At 45.8% G+C, this 21,536-nt stretch overlaps 1 protein-coding gene across 4 annotated transcripts in view; it reads left to right on the forward strand.

The window, feature by feature from the left end:
- Window positions 1-21,536, forward strand: part of LOC115095409 (transmembrane protein 150A-like) — a 235,356-nt gene that overhangs the window by 194,887 nt on the left and 18,933 nt on the right. The window lies entirely within an intron of this gene.

Raw genomic sequence — 21,536 nt, forward strand, 5'->3', positions numbered from 1 at the left:
AAAAAATACTTTCTCCTATTTGTTTTAAATCATAGCAACAGTCTTTACTGAGAGGCCACAAACCATGGCTCCTTCTGAAACCCAGCACCCTGCAGCTGGTCCAGCAGGGGGTGGTGGTGGTGCATGGTGTTGGGATTCTCAGGGGCTGCTAACTCTTCCTCCGCAGCAACCTCAGCCCTCCACCGGACCAAAGGAATCATTCTGGGATCTCCTACATGGAGGTGCAGAGTACTGCCACTGATTTCAGGTTCGACCCAAGTTCCACTTTTCTTTTTTTCTTAATTGCTGATACTTATGTAGAGACACCCCGTTGAGTTCTCCACTAGAATTGGGCCTGGTATAGGATCTTTTGAGAAGGTAAGAATGGTGCATACCATCTGGCTTCAGCACTCCCTGTGAGAGTGTTGCAATGGTGGGCTCCTGCCTGCTCAAGAACAGATTGGGGCAACGTTTTTGTTTGGAGTTTGAAGAGAGAGGATCTTTTATGCTTTGTTCCCCTGTTCTGGTTTGGCTGGGTCTTATACTCTTGGCTAACCAGAATATGAAATGAGATAGCAGCTTTTTAATCCACTACCTGGCTAGTAAGTGTGTTTTGGTGTTTTTGGATTTGTTTAAGGATTTTGGCCTTTTTATTCTTGATATTTTTTCCTGGATCCCCTAGTCCTTCTCAGTGAGGGAAGATTCTGCTCTGGGAAAGTCTTGGAAACCCATATTTCCAATTCAGTGATTGGAATGTGGTATCTCTGCCCTTTTTGGTGGGGATTTTGAATATTTGTTTTTAATTTTTGGAGGACGTTTTCGGCTACCCTTCCTGCTCAGGAGTGGGAAAGGAGAGGAGTTCTTCCACTGTGCTGCTTTTGGGACTTTCAGCCTGAAAGATCCAAGTAACATCTAAGGAGAGAGTGGAGATGTTAAAGGAGTTCATCTGGAGACCGCCTCAGGAGTTTCTGCCTCTTGGAGAGGAAGGACTGGGAGAATTGGAGTCTTTAGAAAACATTTGTGACCTCGGGTATTTCTTCTCATCTGCAAAGGGAAAGCCAGTTTTAGCTAGGGAACCCCATTCCACTCTGGGAGCCTTACTTCTCATATCCTGGAAGGAAGAGGATGTCCAGGGACCTGCAACACTGAGGGACAAACTAAGCAGAACTCAGATTTTGGGCTCATCCTGGCTGTAATTAAGAGGAAGTGTGTTTGGTGCCAACTTACCACCACCGAAGACGTATCACAGTAAACTTATTTTGGAACATCCTATTTAAGTATCCAGATTTGTTATTTGGAACTGGTACAGAAAACGACTTAAGAGACTGAGAGCACACTCCCTGAAAAGTTTTCTCCACGGGCCTTGGCCCCTAGAGGATCTGTTTGAGAATCCACCCCACAGGGCTGTTGAGACTGTGTGAAGACTTAGCCCCGGGACTGAATGTGACCCCCCCTGCCTTCATAGTGCAACCTAGAAGAAGGACTACTTTGGTTTTTAAGGAGCCTAGGACCTAAGAATGTGTGAATCAGAAACACAGGTCCACTGGGATCAGGTTGTGGGTGCACCTGAATCATGCTGCAGGCATACTGGAGCCCAGGAGATAAACAGCATCAGAGCCAGGAACCAGGATGCAAGCATGCGAGGCTGCCCAGGAGATGGATGTGTCAAGACCAGGAAGCCTTGCACATGTTTGAGGCCACGACATAGGCGTGTCAAGGGCCCAGGAAGCAGATGTGCTGGAGATTGTGACATCAGACCCCAGGGACAGCGGTATGCTGAAGAATGTGGTGTGAGCATGCCAAAGCGTGGACCCTAGGACTGTCATTTTAAAACAAGTGCACTTGCGCGTATTAGCGCACAAGGGAAGATACGCTGGACTTTTTAATCGGGCACACACTTTTGCATTTATGTTGTAAATTACACCCAACCGCGCGTGTGCTCCTAGGTTTAAGAGACTACTCGAGCACAGCTAAGCACGTGTGTCTTCCGGAGGACTTTGTCGGCTTTCACGCATGCACGCCAGCGGATTTTAAAACATGCTCGCAGGAGGCACATTCCCAGTTTTCCAATTAGTCCACCAGTTTGTCCAGTTAATAGCCAGGTCTTTCAGACCCCTCTGGTTCTTTATCCTGCACGCCACCCCCTTCACTCGGATCCGTCACCCTGTTCTATAAGCCCTAAAACTCCAGATATACAGAGTTGCTGCTCATCAGGAACTAGCACTATTATATAACCCAAAAAGACAGCTGAAAATAAGAATAAATCACAAACGAAAAATAATTCAGCTGTGAGAGGAACTCAGTGACAAGAGCTGTCTAGCAACCGTCATATATATTGCCACAGAAACGTATTGGCTTATACAGTCAAGCCCGTGAAGCAACCTATGATTAGACAAGCCCAGTGCTTCACGGGCTTGACTGTATAAGCCAATACGTTTCTGTGGCAATATATATGACGGTTGCTAGACAGCTCTTGTCACTGAGTTTCTCTCACAGCTGAATTATTTTGCTTATCAGGAACAGCAGGAAAGTTACGCAGATATCTAGCAGATGCGCGTTGCGGTTTTCAGTTTTAAAATACAGGAGTTATGCACGTGGCCCCCAACCCCTGAACAACCCATGCCTCGCCCCTTTTTCACCCCCTCATTCCTCATGCACGCACAGGTGCATGCGCACGTATTTTGCGGCTTTTTTTTAAAAAAAATCCTCATTGCTCGCGCGCGGCCCGCATACATACATGCGCGTGTGGGCATTTTTTGCACAAGCAGCGCTTGTAAAATCGACCCGTGAGCGCTTTCCCCACTCTTCCCCCAATGTAATGGATGTGGTGGGACCTAGCCCAGTTTTAACAGGGAGATATTCTGCTGCCTCTGTCTTCCTCTTACGCTGTGCCTGTGCTGAATTACTGTAGAGCAGATGCAGATTGCTTTTCAAACGTTCCTGCTGCCAAGTGTACTAACGGAACCCGACCCATGCTTTTAAAACCTTTTCTCTGCATGTTTGGGTTTTTTTTTTCAGGCTGGTCTGAGTTTTTGCTTGCTATAATCGAATAGTAGCAGCTTATTGTTTCATTTGTGATTATATGGGAGCCCTCTGGCCTTACCCCAGTTCCTCAGAGACGGGAGGTTACAAAGGCCAGGACGAGACAGCATGCTTGGCAGGACAGCACCCGGCCAGCCCTGGGATGCAAGTCAGGAAGCCAGGACTCATAATCGCATGGAATTAAGTTGGCGAGTGGAAGGAAATGTTATAGGATCGCTGCTGTTTGTGCTTTCTTTGCGTTTTTATTCTTGACCAATTCATCTGCTCCCCCCTCCCCCTCCCCACGTGCCATACATCTCAGCTGGTCCCATGCTGCCAGGCTGAGTCCCACTCTCCTCCTCCTCGTCCTTTCCCTCTCCGGATATTTTTTTTTTTTGTCTCCCTTAGGTCTGCTTGTGCTCTTCCTCACCCTCCTCTGTGGGCTTCTCTTCCCCACACCTGCGCTGTCTGTTGCTCCTACCCAGCACCCTCTCCTTAATTTCTCTCTCCCTTCTTCCCTGCGGTCACAGGATAAACCACCCTTCATCAAATGCTGTGCAGCCCTTTGCATGGGGCCACCAGGCGGCTCCATGGCTTCATGGACAGGTTACGGCTAGGACTGTACACCGTTGCCTGTTTTACTTCCAGTGTCACTTAAGTAAAGCAGGAGTACAAGTGCAAAACCAGGCCTGGCTCGGTCTGATCCTGCTGACTTGGAGCTGCCTGATAACCCTGGTGGAACCTCTGAGGGAAGTCCTGTGACAGGACATCCTGATACTGCCCTCAGCTTTTTCTGGGAACTGGCGTCTTGGTGCCTGTGCGGTTTCCGCTCACCCCTGGCTGGGCTGCTCTCTTGGGACCTTTATATTAGAAACGCAGCAAGGCGTGTTTATTCAGGGTGGACTTTTTAGTGCCTGGAACTCAGATTTGCCAAAAGAAAAAAGTGTAATCTCTTCTGAGCAAAGGTATCTCAGCTGGATGAGTGCTTCACTTTTGTTATATGCATCGACAGCTACACCAAATGCTTCTAAAGATGGATAGATCAAAGATACTGCCGGGCACACCCGCCTGGAAAGAAAACAGCTTAGAGATAAAGAAGCAGGTTTTCCAAGGGAGCTGGGTGACCACATCCGATGTTCTGAGAATCCGGCCCCATGGAGTGGCTATAAATGTGACCGCTTAGACAAGGTGGCTATATTTAGCCACTCAAAAAACGAGAGATGTGGTTGCGTTGGGGGTAGAGGTGAAGGTGAAGGAAGAAAGACTGCTAAGTTATACAGCTATCCCTCAGGCCGATACAGTAAAATTCGCAGGAGAGCGGGTGAGCACCCACTCTCCTGTGCACGCGATTCAGTAAAAAAAATATTCAAATTAGGGCCCGCGGTAAAAAAAAAAAAAAAAAAGGCGCTAGGGACACTAGTGCGCCCCTAGTGCCTCTTTTTTTGACAGGAGCGGCGGCTGTCAGCGGCTTTGACAGCCGATGCTCAATTTTGCCGGCGTCGGTTCTCGAGTCCGCTGACAGCCACGGGTTCGGAAACCGGACGATGGCAAAGCTGAGCATCCAGTTTTCAACCTGCGAGCCGCGGGCGATTTTAATTTTTTTTTTTTTTTATTATTTTTAACTTTTGGGACTTCTGACTTAATATCGCCATGATATTAAGTCGGAGGGTGTACAAAAAGCAGTTTTTACTGCTTTTCTGTGCACTTTCCCGGTGCCAGCAGAAATTATCGCCTATCTTTGGGTAGGCGCTAATTTCTTAAAGTAAAATGTGCGGTTTGGCTGCACATTTTGCTTTCTGTATCGCACGGGAATACCTAATAGGGCCATCAGCATGCATTGCATGTTGCGGGCGCTATTACTTTTGGGGGGGGTTGGACGCGCATTTTCGACACGCTATTACCCTTTACTGAATAAGGGGTAAAGCTAGCGCTTCGAAAACGCGCATCCAAAAGCGGGTTAACAGTGCGCACCGCTGGAGCGCACTGTACTGTATCGGCCTGTTTGTGAGGCCGTGGAATCGCCGGCTAGATTGAAGCCAGCTAGATTGATGAGGCCGAAACTTAGCCAGCTCTATTGCCACACAGCAGCTCTTTGGAAAATGCAGCCAAAGTGACTTTCTCTGGAAGAAAGGGGAACAGAGCATTATTAGTGTGCTCTGGGAGCTCTCACTTCCCTCTCAGGTAAGATTTTAACCTCCTGCAGGGAATAGAGCACATGCCAGGGAAAGATCAGACTCGTAGGATCTGAACTGTCCAATCACAGGAGGAAAATAACATTTTGAAGATTTATTTTATCCTTGCACGGGTGGGTCGCACTTATTTTTTTTTAGTGCTCCATGGTCCTGAGATGTTTGTCAACTGTTGACTTTCATGTCAACTGCATGCTTCCTTATGAAATTGTTATCAGTGAAAACAAATCTTTAAAGTAGCCAATGAAAGAGTAAGCTGTGTGGATCACCACACCTCACCTAATCAGTGGTTACTTTTGGCTATGTGAAATTATTTGTCATGATAATTACAAAATTAAATAAAAATAATGAGTCCAATATTCAGCCATGGGACATCCAGCTAAGTAAGCAGGATCAAGTTATCTGACTAACTTATACTAGATATTCAGCAGTGTGCTCGCACGACTATATATACACCCAGCTAAGTCATAGCCAGATCAGCTTATCTGGCTAACTTTAGTACAGCTTTCATGCAGTGCTCAAGCTTAGCCAGATAACACTGAATACTCTTTATCTGGCTAAGGCCCGGATTTATCAAAATGCACTAAATATCGCATGCGATAGGAAAAGGGGTGTGTTTTATGGTAATAGGCAGTTTATCACAATTTGCGCTATCTTAGCACAATGTGCAATAACTTTTTCGCACTTTTCAATAAAGGGCCAGAATTGTATTTCAGCTCCTGGAGAGCCAGCCTAGCTATCAGAGCCCTCCTACAAGCACTGGGGGAAGGAAGAGAGAGAGAGAGAGAGAGAACCTAGCCATAATGCCCTCGTGCTAGATAGGTATTTATATCTCTATGGGAGGCCCACCTAGTAACTCGAGGTGAGGTTTAGGTATTAGTGTAGGGATTAGGGGCCACTTTGACATTCAAAGTGAGACATACGAACAGCACAGTGCTCTCTTGTGAAGATTTGATGACGTAGCTTGATGGACTCTCTACCTGGGTAACATCCCTCAGATCACTATTGGCCCGATAGTGATCTGAGGGAGTTTTCTGTATGTTTCCACACATTCTATTTTCAGTGGTGTTTGAGACTTCCTTTTGACTGCAGAACATGAGTGTCCTCTGGCAGGACTGTGAGGGCTGCATGGTAGGCTCAATAGGGAGTGTTTTTCCTCTAGAAAAAGCAAGAGAGAATTACACTGTGTCTGTGTGCAAGTCCTAAACTTCAGCGAGAAGAACTTTGGATTGGAAAGTTAGATGTTTCTGAGAGTAATGCAAAGGTACTTGAGAGATACGTTCAAAATCATCTGTTTGTATTAAAGTGCAAGTCCATCCACAGCCGTAGCAACCCAATGCTTATATGGCCTAGGCTATAGGTGCCACTGCCGGAAAGGAGACAGAGCTGCCACTGCACCATCAACTCTACTTTTAGTTGTTATCCTTGGGAAGGCCAGGGCTACAGGAAAAGTGCATGCTCACGGTCACAGCCCTGCCCTCCCAATCAGGCCGATTCAGTAAACTGCGCAGGAGAGCCGACGCTCCGAGGCGAGCGCCCGCTCTCCCGACGCACGCCCAGGCCACTCTCCTGGGCGCGCGATTCAGTATTCAAATGAGGGCCCGCGCTAATAAGGAGGCACTAGGGACACTAGCGCGTCCCTGGCGCCTCCTTATTGGCAGAAGTGGCGGCCGTCAGCAGGTTTGACAGCCGACACTTAATTTTACCGGCGTCAATTGTCGAACCCGCTGACTGCCACGGGTTTGGAAAACAGACGCCCGCAAAATTGAGCGTCCGTTTTCCAACCCACGGGCAGATTTTTTTTTTTTAAGATTTTTTTTATTTTTGGGGCCTCCAACTTAATATCGCTGTGATATTAAGTCGGAGGGTGTACAGAAAAGCAATTTTTTCTGCTTTCTGTTCACTTTCCAGGTGCCGGCCGAAATTAACTCCTGCCTTTGGACAGGAATTAATTTCTGAGAGTAAAATGTGAGGGCGCTATTAGTTTTGGGGGGGGTTGGACGCGCGTTTTCCACTCGCTATTACCCCTTACTGTATAAGGGGTAATAATAGCACGTGGAAAACGTGCGTCCAAACGGGGGCTAACGATGCGCTGGGCCTGAGCGCACCATACTGAATCGGCCCGAATGTTGGCTGTCGTTCTCGCTTCCTTTTTCCCTCCAGCCCAGCATGAGTAGTAGCTACAGATATTCCAGCTACTGGTCAGCGCTCTGCAGCAAAGTCTGTGCCAGTACCACTCAGCTAAGTACAAGGATGTTTGGGGGGGGTGGGGGTGGGAGGGAGAGGGGAGAGGCGAGCATTGCCTCCCCAAACAAAGGAGTTGCACCAGCACCACAGGCCAGAAGAAGATGGAGGCAGAGCAGACATGGACAAGGGCCCACATGGACTGGAGGAGGCCTGCAGCCTGAGAGGTAGAAGGGGGGGAAGGGGGGAAATGTTCCTGGATGGGGCTGGAGGGAAGAGAAGAAAGAACGTCTGGATGGGGCTGGAGGGGGAAAGGAAGAGAGAGTGACTGGATGGGGCTAGGGAGAAGAGAAGCGAGCGCTACTGGATGGGGCTAGAGGAAAGGGAGGCGAGTGTGATTGAATGAGGCTAAAGGGTTAGGGAAACTAGAGTAGCAATGGGCCTGGAGGAGGAGAAGAGAGTGTCTGGATCGGGTTGGGGGGGCTGGGAGGAAGAAAGATTGTTTGGGGCAGGCCGGAAGGGGCTGGGGAGAGGAGAAGACTGAGGTTGGGAGAGACCAGTTAGCTGGTGAGGTCTGGCCAGGAGGAGATTATTGAGGTCAGGAAGGGGAACACGCTGGGGTTGGGGGAAGGGGGAGATCACTGAGATTGGTGGGGAGAGTTCTGGAGTTGGATGGAAGGCGAGGGAAGAGAAAAGGGGGTGATCTTTGGAATTGGAGGTGGGGAGGGGGAGGGGGGGGGGGGGGGAGGTGGAGAGCCCTAGGATCAGGGAGGGGAAAGGGGTCAGGCCTTAGGAGAAGGAAGTGTGTGTATGTGTGTGTGTGAGAGAGAGAGAGTGTGAATGAATGGGGGAGGGAGCTTACGGCGCTGTGTGTTATGTAGAGGGTGAGGGTGCTTTTTTTTTTTTTTTTACTTGGCCATAGGTGCGAAATTGCCTAGCTACGTTTCTGAGTCTTCCCACCATACTACGTGTCCAACTCTGTATACTGCTTCACAAAAACTTCTGAGGTGGGAAAGGACTGGTACAGATGGTTCCCCCACCCCCAACAGGGCAGATCAGATTGAATTGGGATGCTGACTGTCAGACTCATGTGCTAGCTCTGCTGCGAGGCTCTAGAAATGCCCAGCAGAGAGCGAATTCGCATTAAACTATTTTACACTTTTCCCCCTATAGGCTGGTCCCTGGGCTCACACCTTTATATAACAGGATTTTAGCAGGGAATACCCTTCTCAGCTCTGGGCAGTTATCATCTCAGTAATGCCAAAAGAGGGGAGAGGTCCAAAGAAATGCAGCACTTCCAGACCAGTTTCTCTCTTAAAGGACAATGTTCCAATTTTCGCCAAAGCTTTGGCAAATAGATTAGAGGCAGGCCCGGATTTAGGCACGGGCAGTACAGACAGCTGCCCGGGGCGCCAAATATTCAGATCCAAAGAGGAGCCTGCTTTAGGGGCATGTGCCAGCCCAGCTTCAAGGGGCACCACCGTGGCGCGCTGCCTATGAGCACTGAAATCTTAACTCTGGCCCTCCTGAGGAGAGCTGATGATCCCATTACTGATTCATAGGGATCAAACTGGTTTCATTAGAGGCTGGCAGGCCTAGGATAGATTTGGCAAGCTGTGAACTTGATTGAATTTATTAAGAACACTGTGTCTGACTCTCTGCTGCTTTCCTGAGACACAGAGAACATTTTTGATGGTGGGGAATGGTCTTTTTCTTTTGTTTCACAATTGTAAGAAAGATGGCTTTGGAGCATAACATGGTCAAATGGATCAGATGTTTATATTTAGACCCCAGATAGAGCCAGTGCTAGCTTTTTTTGCTGCCCCCTCCTGACTCATTCAGTCTCTGTCCCGGGCTCATCAAATAAAGCCCAGCAACCTCCTGCAATCTATATTTTTTAAAAACTGACACCCCCTCCCCCAAGAACCCATGCATAGGGAAGGGCATGAGGCACCCTAGGCAAACCTTACAGCCTTACACACACGCCACCTCCCCACACCCTTTGCAGACCCCTGCCCAATTCCCTTCAAAAAAAACCTCAAAACGTGGTTATTTAGATCAGCGTTTCCAGAACCGTCACGTTAGCCAAACCAAGTCACCGTAGCTTGTCTTATGGTACCCAGCAAGTATTGTATACTGTATTTAAGTTATATCTATGCATTTATTAACCACCTTGATTAATGTCACATAGCTCTTCAGGCTAGCTCCATGTCATTGGTATCTCATTTATTAAGTCCTTTGTATCTCATTTATTAACTGTTCATCCTTGGTTCAGTCAATGCCCCATCTGTTTAATGTTATTTAATCAAAGTTTATTCTGTGTTTAAGGTTCTATGTAACGCTCTCATGCGAGGTTATTGTTTCACTGTAAACAGGTTTGATTTGTATTCTATACAAGAAGATCGGTATATAAAAGTTAAAAATAAATAAATAAATTATGCATGTATAACAAATTTTACATGACAAAGAACATCAAAAAATGTAGTCCTCTGAGGCAAAATTATCACTTACAACATGCATATTATATCTACATGCACTGCTGTGGTGCCAACCAGATAACCCTGCAAAAAGAGACACTTGAAGCTCCTATGGAATTAGACTTTTTTGTAATGGGTGTTGGGTGTGGGCTTGGCCCTCAGAAAGTCATGAATAAACAGAATTTCCATTACAATATAGTAATCCTCCTATACCAAAACAACCCTAACAGCCTTATATATGAAAAGGCAACACTGCACATATTTCACAAGGCCCTAGAGCACCAATAAAAGCTCTTATTAGGAAATCAGGCCACACAGAAATTACATGCCAGCAAAAATACCACACCTTGGTCACATATGCAGAGCACAGAGAGACTCTGACCAAATACTGAATAAAGAGATCAGAAAGTTTAAACAGAAACATGCTGAGAAGAACTGAACTGGAACCCACAAGAACCCAGCCTCTATATGCAGAGCAACAATGGAATAACAGAAACATTACCATTCTTCATAAAACATTAAATAAAATCAACCATAATATTAAACTCATATTTATAAAAAGAATATTTCAAACTAGCTAATGAATAAATATCAAACATTTCCCAAACACCCAATAAAATATTTCAAAACATCTGATGAATAAAAATTGCAATAATTAAAAAAATATTCTATTCACTAAAAAAAAAAATAAAATATTTCAAAAGAGTAGAAACATCAAATTACACCCAATAATTAAAATTAATAAGAATTAAAAAATCTCTTGCTCTCCATACCTGGGATCTTTTCATTTCCAGTCACCCTGAGTTCATCGTGGATTGGGGGAGGTAGGGCCGCAAAATTTTTATCGTCTCTCTCACACACACGCACAATAACACATTCATTCTCTCATACACTCCCTCTCACTCACATACACAGGCATCCTCTCCTTCACAGATACATTGTGTGTGTGTGTGTGTGTGTGTGTGTGTGCGCGCATGCCTATGAGAGCCTATATGTGACACATAGGCTCTCATAGGCACACAAATATACACAAACTCATACACAAGCACACAGGATCTTACACAGGCACACATACTCTCACACAGACAAACACACATACACAAACAAACACACTCTCACAGACACATACAGGCTCTCACTCGCTCACACACATGGCCTCCTGTTGTCATCAGGTCGTGATGGGATGAGCTCCACCATGGCCCCACGGATCTCCTGTTGACACTGGGCCATGGTGAGGTGAGCTCTACCACAGCCCTGTGGGCCTCCTGTTCTCTTCGGGCCATGGTAGGATGAGTTCTACCATGGCCCACTGGCCTTCCTGCTTGCTGGGGGGGGGGGGGGGGGCAGGGAGTGGAAGTTGTGTTCACCCACATGTAATTTTGTGTGTGGAGCGTGCATTCACGGGAACACCGACCTCTCATTTTAAGCAACTGAGCCGCCAGTGAGTTGACTTCCATTCCACCGGCGGTCTCTCTCCTTCTTTGGCCGCCAGCAGGTTATTTATTTATTTAGACATTTTATATACCATCTTTCCATATTAATATCACAATGTTTTACAAAATGAACATTCATAATTATAAATCAACAAATATTGACGGTTTACAGATATGGTATTCATACACAAGAATTAACATTACATATTACACCTCTTACTAAAGATCTAAGACATTAAGCACTTAGTATAGTAAATTAATCTAACCAAATATCATATGATAGTCAGTAGATTGTATTGAGGCTCCACCATTGGCCCCGTGGCCTCTCCTGTTGCCGTCAGCCTGCCACCGCCCCAGGTGTGCTGCCCCGCGTACACATGCACAGAATGTACACCTGGTCGCGCTGGGCCTGCCAGTATGCTCTTAAAATAAATTTTCAAAGTCACAATTCATTATTTCTCTGCATTTTTTGTAAAATAAAGTTAAAAATGCTGCTTGCATAAATATTCAACCCATGTGCTGTGGAAGCTCCAAGTTTACACAGATGAAAGATATTGCCCTACTACTTGGTATACAATTGGCCTCTACCTGCGAATCATTTAATAAAGATCAGCTTTTCTGGATAAAAGACCCCCTAATTCCAGTACCATTGGTCAGACTGTGAATCTGAAGGAAAGCTGTGCAAATGAAGACCAAAGAGCATTCTAAGGAAATTAAAGATAAAGTTATAGACAAGCACAAGATAGGAAAAGGCTACAAAATAATATCCAAGTGCTTGAATATCCCAGTGAGCACTGCTGGAATAATTGTAAGTTAACAAAGGCTGCATCATGCTGCCCAGACACTGCCTGGACAAGGCAGTTCCTCAAAACTCAGCATCTCAGCAAGAAGGAGACTTGTGAGGGAAGCCACAGAGAGGCTAACAATCACTTTGAAGGAACTACAGAGTTCGGTGGCTGAGACTGGAGTGGAGGTGCACCAGTCAAGCATATCAAGAGCTCTATATACAACTGGCCTGCATGAGAGGATGGCTAGAAAGAAGCCATTACTGAAGAAAAAGCACATCTGGAGTGTGCCAGAAAGCATCAGAGTGACCCAGCTAAAATGTGGGATAAGATTTTGTGCTCAGATGAGACAAAAATGGAGCTTTCTGGCCAAAATTTAAAAGGCTATGTGTGGCGCAAACCTAACACTGCCCATTCCTCAGCAAACACCATCCCAACAGTAAAGGCAACATCAGGTTGTGGGGTATGCTTTTCCTCAGTAGGGAATGGGCATCTTGTTAAAATTGAAGGACAGATGGATGGTGCAACATACAGGGAGATACAAGATAACCTGCTTCAGTCTGCTGAAAAACTAAAACTTAGGAGAAAGTTCACCTTTCAGTAGGAGAATGATCACAAGCAGAAGGCCAAAGCAACCTAGGAGTGGCTGATCAACAAAAAGGTGAATATTGTACAATGGCCAAGTCAAAGTCCAGATCTCAATCCAATCGAGAATCTGTGGCACTATTTGAAAATTGCAGTCCATAAAGTGTCATCCAACCCACCTGGAGCAAACCTGCCAGGAAGAATGGGCAAAAATCACTCACAAACAGTGTGCAAAGCTGGTAGAAACTTACCCCAACAGAATTTAAGACATTATTGCAGGAAAAAGTGGTTCTACCATGTGCTAATCTGAAGGAGTTAAATACTTAAGCAAGCATCAATTTTCAGTTTTTAATGTTGTTTTACAAAAAATGCAGAGGAATGATGAATTGTGACTTTGAAACTTTACTTTAAGAGCATACTGGTTTGCAATAAGTATATTGTCTGGAACAATCTGTATAATGTCATTCACCACACAAATCTGCTGACTTTTTTTTTTAGGGGGGGGGGGGGTCGAATACTTTTACAAACCACCGTATCTTATTCTTACTGTAAGCTTTCCAAGAAAGTCCAAAAAATGATAGTACCAGAAAGAGAGAAGGAATGAGAAACAGCTGGCCGAGTCCATTCTTGCAGCTTCCAGCAGGGGTTAATGTTTCTGGCACCACTCCACAGCTCCAGAAGAGCGGCACCACCACAAGCAAGAAAGAAACCAGGCATGCATGGGTCACGTCACGGAAGACTTCCTGCCAGTTGTGCACCTCTGGTACACTTCTGGAGACCGAAAGGCATTGCAGAGAAGGGCTTCCAAAATGGTGCCCGGCCTGGCCCAGAAGTCCTGTGAAATGAGACTGAAGAACCTAGAAAAGCAAAGGGCAAGAAATGTTTAGTGCCAAAAACTAAGTAGCAAATTTAAAATAATGGAGAGTGAGGAAATAAAGATTTTTCAAACCTTCCTGAATGGGGCTTTTTTTCCTCTCCTCTCTCAGTTTGGCCCCTCCTCTCTGTCTGCCTGTGTTTTATTCCCCTTTTCAATCTGTCATTCTTTCTTCTCTTGAAACTCGTGCTCTTTGTTTTACTGTTTTCTGTCATCTCTTCCTCTCATGCTTGATGCTGTCCTTCTTCTTTCCCTTCTACAATCCAACCTGCGTTTTTACTCTCCTTGAACCTTCTCTTCACAACCCCCTTCTTTTTACCAATCTCTCTTCTTTCCCTGGCCATAACATCAATCTTCCTTCCCTCCCATCCTTCTCACTCCTTTCCCTTCCCTCTACAGCTTTTTTCCTTTCCTTGCCCTTCATCACCCTCCACAACCTATTTATTTTCTCTCTCCCTTCTCCTCTCCGTCTACAAGAGGGTTACCAACTGGCCGATATTCAACTGGCCTGCTTATTTGTTCCAAACCCCTCTTGGTCCTGGTCTTCTCCTCTCTCTGCACGCCCTTGCCCCCCAAGCCTGGTCTGCTCCACTCTCACCCTATCCTGGCCTGCTCTGATCTCTGCTTCTTTCCCCCCCCCCCCCCCCCACCCCACCATGCTACAGTGCTCCACTCTGAACTCCTTCACCTTGACCCGCTCTATTCTCCCCAACCCCATCCTGACCTACTCCACTCCTAAGTGCAACCCCCCCCCCCCCACACACACACACACACACTACTCTGGCCTGCTTGATCCAGGGAAAGGTGGGGGAACCAAGTGGGATAGGGGGCCAGGAGAAAAGCCTGCAGGGGAAGGATACTGCTGGTGAAAGGAGGGGGAGCCGGTAGGGCTAAGGAAGTAACAGGTAGGTGCGACTTTTTTTTTTTTTTTTGGAACTGTTTATTTAAAGTACTGAGCAACTCGCAACGCCTCAATAAGCATCTTACTTATAGCACAGTGTACAGATCTCCATTGCAAAGAGTGTTACATCTTCACATATCTCAAGTCTGCTTAGAATTATAAAACTCCCAGAAGCGACCCCAGACTTTATTATACAGCAAAACTTTACCCTACAATTGAAAAGTTGGTTTTTCAAAGAATGCTATAGAGTGCATTTGACTTCTCCAGTGTTCCAATGTGGGCGCCGACTTCCACTTAGTGGCAATAGAAAATCTGGCAGCATGAATCATATGCAACGTAAGCTGCATTCTGTATTTATCCACTAGCTTGACCCTCCCACCAACCCAATAAACAAACAGCTGGCATAAAAACTATTGCAGAACCCAACATTTGGTTAATCAACCTACTAACTCTTTGCCAGAAGGCTCCTACCAATGGATACTCCCACCAAGTGTATAAGTAGGAAACCACCTGCCCGCAACCTCGCCAGCAAAGCGAGAATGAGGACACAGAAATTTTATGAAAAAGGAGCGGATACCGATAACTCCGTAACAAAACTTTAAACATCAGTTTCGCCCTATGTGCACAGAATGAGACCTTATGAGCATTGCGCCATACCCTCTGCCAGTCCTTTAGGTCTAGTGCAGTCCCAGGTCCCTGTTCCATCCCTCCTCCACCAGGAAAGAGGGCTCCATAGCCAGGTAAGAATGCAATATAGCTTTGTAAAGCACTGAACAGACCCTCCCAGGAGAGCACCCCCCCCACCCCCCTTTCAAAAATGCCTTTTCAAGCTGTGTGGGTTCTGCCTATATCCAATCCTCCCCTCTTTTCTTTTCCAACACTTGCACCAATTGATCATAATAAGTTCAAGTGTGGTCAAGAAGGTCAAATTCAAATTTGAGATCAATAAACTGCTTGATCAAGTCTTCCTTCTACATTACATAGAAACATAGAAATGACAGCAGAAAAAGACCATTCAGCCCATCCAGTCTGCCCAGCAAGCTCCCACACTTATTTTCCCTTACTTATCTATTTCACCAACCACCAAGTTCAAGGCCCTTGTTGGTAAGTGTTTGATTCGAATTTCCTGCCACCCCCTGCCGTTGATGCAGAAAGTAATGTTGGAGTTGCATCAGATGTGAAGCATAAGGCTTAATGGTTAAGGGTAGTAACCGCCACATTAAGCAAGTTACCCCTTGTTTATCCAGACTGCACAGATCAATGCCTTGTTGGATGTTGTCTGAATGTAAATCCTCTTTTCCACATTTCTCCCTGCTGTTGAAGCAGAGAGCAACACTGTATATGCATTCAAAGTGAAGTATCAGGCTTAATTGGTTTAGGGTACTAACCGCCGCAATAAGCAAGCTACCCCCTTATTTGTTTACCCAGCCTGTGTAGTTCAGTCCTTGTTGGTTGTTGTCTGAATGCAAATCCTCTTTTCCACATTTCCCTTTGCCATTGAAGCAGAGAGCAATGTTGGAGTTGCATTAACCGTGTGAAGGCTTATTGAGTAAGGGGAGTAATCATCAGGTAGTAGCCACCATTCCAGCAAGCCACCCCCATGGCTCTACTCTTCATTCCCATCCTCTAGCCTTTATGGATCCATAGTGTTTATCCCATGCCCCTTTGAAATCCTTCACAGTTTGTCTTCACCACTTCCTCCAGAAGGGCGTTCCAGGCATCCACCATCCTCTCGGTGAAGAAATACTTCCTGACATTGGTTCTGAGTCTTCCTACATGGAATTTTAAATCATGACCCCTAGTTCTACTTTGACCCAAGCATCTTAGATCCTCCTCCCACTATAGCTTAGCTTCCTCAGAAAAAGAATGCACAGTGAGGGTGGGATTTCACCATAGAGGACATATCACCCCAGGATACTCCCCTCTTATCTTCAGCTCTCTACACATAGATTTCTATACCCTAACTATGCGTGGGCACCTCCAGCACGCCTGTCGCCCCCCTTGCTGTCACTTGCAACTGTGATATGAGGGATATAAGGTCTGTCTCTCCTGCTAATTCCACCTCTAATAAGTACCAGGGTACCTTAGATTCCTGAAATAACCAAACAAAATTCCCCCGCCAAGTGGGCCACCCAGAAGTAGGCCTGCAGATTTGGGAACAGTAATCCCCCCACCCCTGTCTTTGGGCCTCCAGAGAGTTTTCAGTTTCACTCACACAGGTTTATCAGCCCAGAAAAACGTAGTCAGCATTCCATTAATGATCGTAAAAAGCTATTTGAAAGGAAACAGGGCACATGGGAAGATAGGTATAGCAAGTGCTGTAAAATATTCATTTTAATCACATTGGCCCTACCCACCCAAGATATAAAGTGGCCAGACCATTCCTGCAGGTCTTGCTGAATCTTATCAAAGACCAGAGCATAACTCAGCTTCTATAAGTCTCTTTCATTACCCAGAACGCAATTACCCAAATATTTAATGTTGGAAGCCACGCTCCTGAAGGGAGCAAAACAGTGTGGCACATCCTGCAAAGCACAGAGAAAACTTTTCTGACTTTTGAAAGTTGACCTTGTAACCTGCCACCTTACCAAATGAGTTTAAAGTTGAGATCAATTGAATTCCCCCCCCCCCCCCTCCTTGAGATTCTTGAGATAAATAAACACATCATCTGCATACAGGGAGATAGAATGCATCCTACCTCCTACTTAGAAGCCCTGAATCTTAGGATTTGACTGGATTTTCTGAGCCAACACCTCAATTGCTAAGTCAAAGAGGGGCGGTGAAAGCGGGCACCTCAGTCGTGTACCCTTCTGAATAGGGAAGAATTCTGAGAGAGAACCATTCGTAAGGATCCTTGCCCTAGGATGCACATAAAGCACCCTCATCCAGGCAATAAATTGAGGCGGGATACCATTTGTTTCCAGAACTGCAAATAGGAAGGGTCACTGCAGTCTGTCGAAGGCCTTTTCCGCATCCAGCCCTATAACCAATCCCTTAATCCTATCCCTTCTAGCCAGGGCCATGATATTGAATAATCTCTGGGTATTATCAACAGAGGATCATCTCTTCATAAAACCAGTCTGATCCTTATTGACTAAGTCAACCATATAACTCTCCAGCTGCAATTGTAAAATTTTGGCTAATAATTTAACGTTAGTATTCAACAAGGATATAGGCCTATACGCCTCTTTTATGAATAAGAGCTATAATCGCATCAGTCAAGGTCCCTGTCACCCCTGGATGGTCTTGACGATGTTGGAACAAGAGCAATAAGGGTCCCTCTAGTTCTGGACTAAAACATTTAGAGAATTCCAATGGTTAGCCTTCTGGGCCAGGACATTTCTTTCCAGGCAACCCATGTATGGCTCTCTGTAACTCCTCAATCAGTATTGGAGCTGCTAAACAATCAGTTTGCCTCTCTGTCAGAGAGGATAGCTGCACCTTGGGTTAACTCAGTCACTGGTTGCCTACTCTTCCTCTGAGTACAACTTGGCAAAATAAGAATGAAATCTTTCTCTGATCTCCCCCAAAGCACGTGTAAGCCCGCCATGTGCCTTCCAAACCCCGACAATAAGCATTTGTTGTACTCGGCACCTAAGCAGCCTTGCTAATGTTGCCCTAGCTTTGTTCCTGTGTTCATACACCCTTTGCTTAGTATACCACAGAGCCCTTTCAATACGATCCATCTGTAGACCTTTTAGGTCTGCTCTACATTTCTCGAGTGCCCGATATGTTCTGCAAGAGCCTGACTGTTTGTGGCACTGCTCCAACTATTTTTATGTGTTGTTCCAGTGATTGTTCCCTTTTCAACCTTTCCTTCTTTGTGTGCGAGGCATAGCTTATAATTCTCCTCTGCAGTACTGTTTTTAATGTTTCCCACAGCAATAATGGAGAATATTCTCTAGGATCATGGAATTCAAAAAACACTTTGATAGCCTCTCTGATCATAACCACAAAAGACTCTCGGCACATTAGCGAAACATTTAATTGCCAACTTTTACCTATATGCAACATTTGCACAAGACAAATGGTGAAAACAATTGGATTATGGCCAGATATGGAACCAGGCAGTATATCCGCAAGTCCGTTTCGGTGCATCAGGGAGCTAGAACACAGAAAGTAAGTAGTATATATGACTAATGCTTGGTGCCTGGGAGAGAAATATGTATAGTTCCTTCCTGAGGGATTCTGTTCCCTCCAGACATCCCGTAGCCCCAGCTGCTTAATTAGTAATTTAAATAAGGCAGCCTGCCCTCCGGGCTGTATAAGAGAGGTTCTCATCGGGGCCAATGTGAAGGATTCCACCAGCGGTAGTAAGCGTGTGTAAAACTCTTTTTGGCTTTCGTTAGGACCATATACACAAACCACTGCAAATTGGTACCCATACATAATGCATTCTGTCATGAGGTATCTAACATAGGGGTTCCTGACCACCTTCCCGACCTGCATGGGTAGTGACTTGTGTATAAGAAGACACACTCTGCATCTCTTAGAAGTGTGAGAGGCAAATCCCACCCAATCACGTGTCAGTTTCATGTTTCGTGTCAGTAAGGTGCATCTCCTACAGAATAGCGATTTGTGCCTTTTTTCTTAAATAGCTGAGGATATGGTTACGCTTGATAGGAAAGCCCATTCCTCATACATTAAGGAAGATAATATTAATGGGCAGAGGGGCCATATCTCGTGATTGATTGCATAAGAACAGCATTAACTCTCGCGTTTCCAAAGACCTACTGCATGTCCTAGACAGAATGAGACACATCATGCTTCAGGTAGGCATTCGGTACATTTTCTAAAGGAAAACCTCTTTGCCCAAAACAACCACAAACAATTCTCCCAGTGACCACCCCCACCTCCAACCCAGAAGGTTACGGCTGCGTGTGCCTGCCAACAACGTCAAACTCCACAGGACACCACTTTTGCCCCAACAGCACCCCCTTATCCCCACCCATGAACAGAGAAGTACCAGGCAGGTGTGGGCATCCCTGGAACCTGCCCACCCCTCTGATAAGCAACTCAATGAAACCCTCCCACCCTCGCCATCTATCTTCCCCCTGACTCCCCACCCCCCCACTTCAGAACCACTCTGACCATCTAACCCACGTCCCATTCTCCGGGCAAGGTCCTCTCAATTTCATGTCTTTACAGGTCATAAGAACATATGTTATGTTATGTTATGTTCTTATGTCTCCACTTCAAACTAGACCAACAGGCTTCAGCATATGGTGACCATGCCATTCTCCAAGACCCCTGTCATTAGGCAGCCATGTCTGCATTATTATGAAAAGAAAATATATGCTGGTCCCCGTCCCCCCCAATTCCCACTCCCCCCCCCCCCTTACCTAGCCTCCCTACAAACATTTACCCTACCAGTCTTAACCCGCCTACCCCACTCCTCAAAATATGAACACTGATAAAGCCAGTTTTTGTCTCCAGTAATTTATAAGTAACAATTTTCAATTACCACAACCTCCCAAATCCTAACCCCTGGACCTTTGGGTAGGCGCTAATTTCTAAAAGTAAAATGTGCGGCTTGGCTGCACATTTTACTTTCTGTATCGGGCATACCTAATAGCGCCCTCAACATGCATTTGCATGTTGAGGGCGCTATTAGGTGCCACGGGCTGGACGCACGTTTTCCGCCCCTTACTGAATAAGGGGTAAGGGAAAACGCGCGTCCAAGGGCAGGTTAACAGTGCGCTCCGTCGGAGCGCACTGTACTGTATCAGCCTGTAAGTTTGTACCTAAGGCAGAGGGGGTAAAGTGACCCGCCCAAGGCCACAAGGAGAGACAGCAGGACACGAATCCTGGCCTCCTGGTTCGTATCCCACTGCTCTGATCACTAGGCTTTTTCTCCTCCCTGAACATAATTAAGACATTGGCTGTTTATTTACACATTATAACTTATAGAGTAATTTAGAATAACTTACATATACCTGAACTTATAGAACATAAGTGACTTATGGAGTAATATAGAATAACTTACATATACCTGAACATGGGTGAAGTTAAGTTAGGTAAACTTTCGTATTACTGAGCATAACTAAGACATTGGCTTCTTGTTTTCATATTGTTACTTATGGGGTGAATTAAATGACTTATATAATAGTTTTCTAGCCCTGCTGATGCTTCTCCCACTGTCGAAACCAACTGTGTGACACTGTCTACCACTGAGACTAGCTTAGCATCTAAACTTGTGTGGATCTTCTCCCACAACTGATCTATTACCCCCCTTACTGCTTTAGTCCGGTCCTCGGGAAGTGCCGCGTCAGCCATATTGTTGTTGTCCGAGACAATTTCCTCGTTGCAGGCTGTCTTTTTCCACTGCCATTTTTCGACAAGTTCGCTTAAGCCTTGGTGTCTGCTCACTCCACAGAGACGGCGGTGACTTCTTAGTTGTTTTTTCAGCCATTTAGCAATTAGATTGGCATGGTAAAATAGACTTGGAGACATAGGAATATAGTTCGGGGCCCGGAGTGTCTGAAAGCTGCAGCCACTTTTGAACCTCTATTAAAATGGAAAATGCACTGTGATACCATACTGGGAACTTACACTCTGGCAAAGGGAGACAAGGAATATAAAAGAGACATTCAAATACCTCACAGGTATAATAACATAGTGAGAGAAGGCAGATAAAGACCAATATGGCGCATCAAGCCTACCAAGCAAGCTTTTTTGGGGGGAGGGGGTAGTAGTAACAGCTGCTTCGTGCAGGCTTCCCCCAAGCCTCCTGTTAGAATGAAGTAAAGAGGATTTATATTCAGGCAACCAACAAGGACTGAATTGCACAGGCTGGGTAAACAAGCGTGGGAGTAGCTTGCTTATCACGTGGTTACTACCCCAAACCAATTAGCTAGATACTTCACTTAGATGCAGCTCCAGCACTGCTCTCTGCATCAATGGTGGGGGTGGAAGGGAATTGGAACCAATAAGGGTCCTGACTTTTCAGCAGTCAGAGTAACAGATAAGTATGAAAACAATTAGGTGTGAAAGCTTGCTGGGCAGACTGGATGGGCCGTCTGGTCTTCTTCTGCCGTCACTTCTATGTTTAAGCAATATAAATAATGCAAAAGCAGTAAATGTTTTCCAGTGGAAAGGAACTAGAGCT

Source organism: Rhinatrema bivittatum, chromosome 7, assembly GCF_901001135.1.
Source record: "Rhinatrema bivittatum chromosome 7, aRhiBiv1.1, whole genome shotgun sequence".
Lineage (NCBI taxonomy): Eukaryota > Metazoa > Chordata > Amphibia > Gymnophiona > Rhinatrematidae > Rhinatrema > Rhinatrema bivittatum.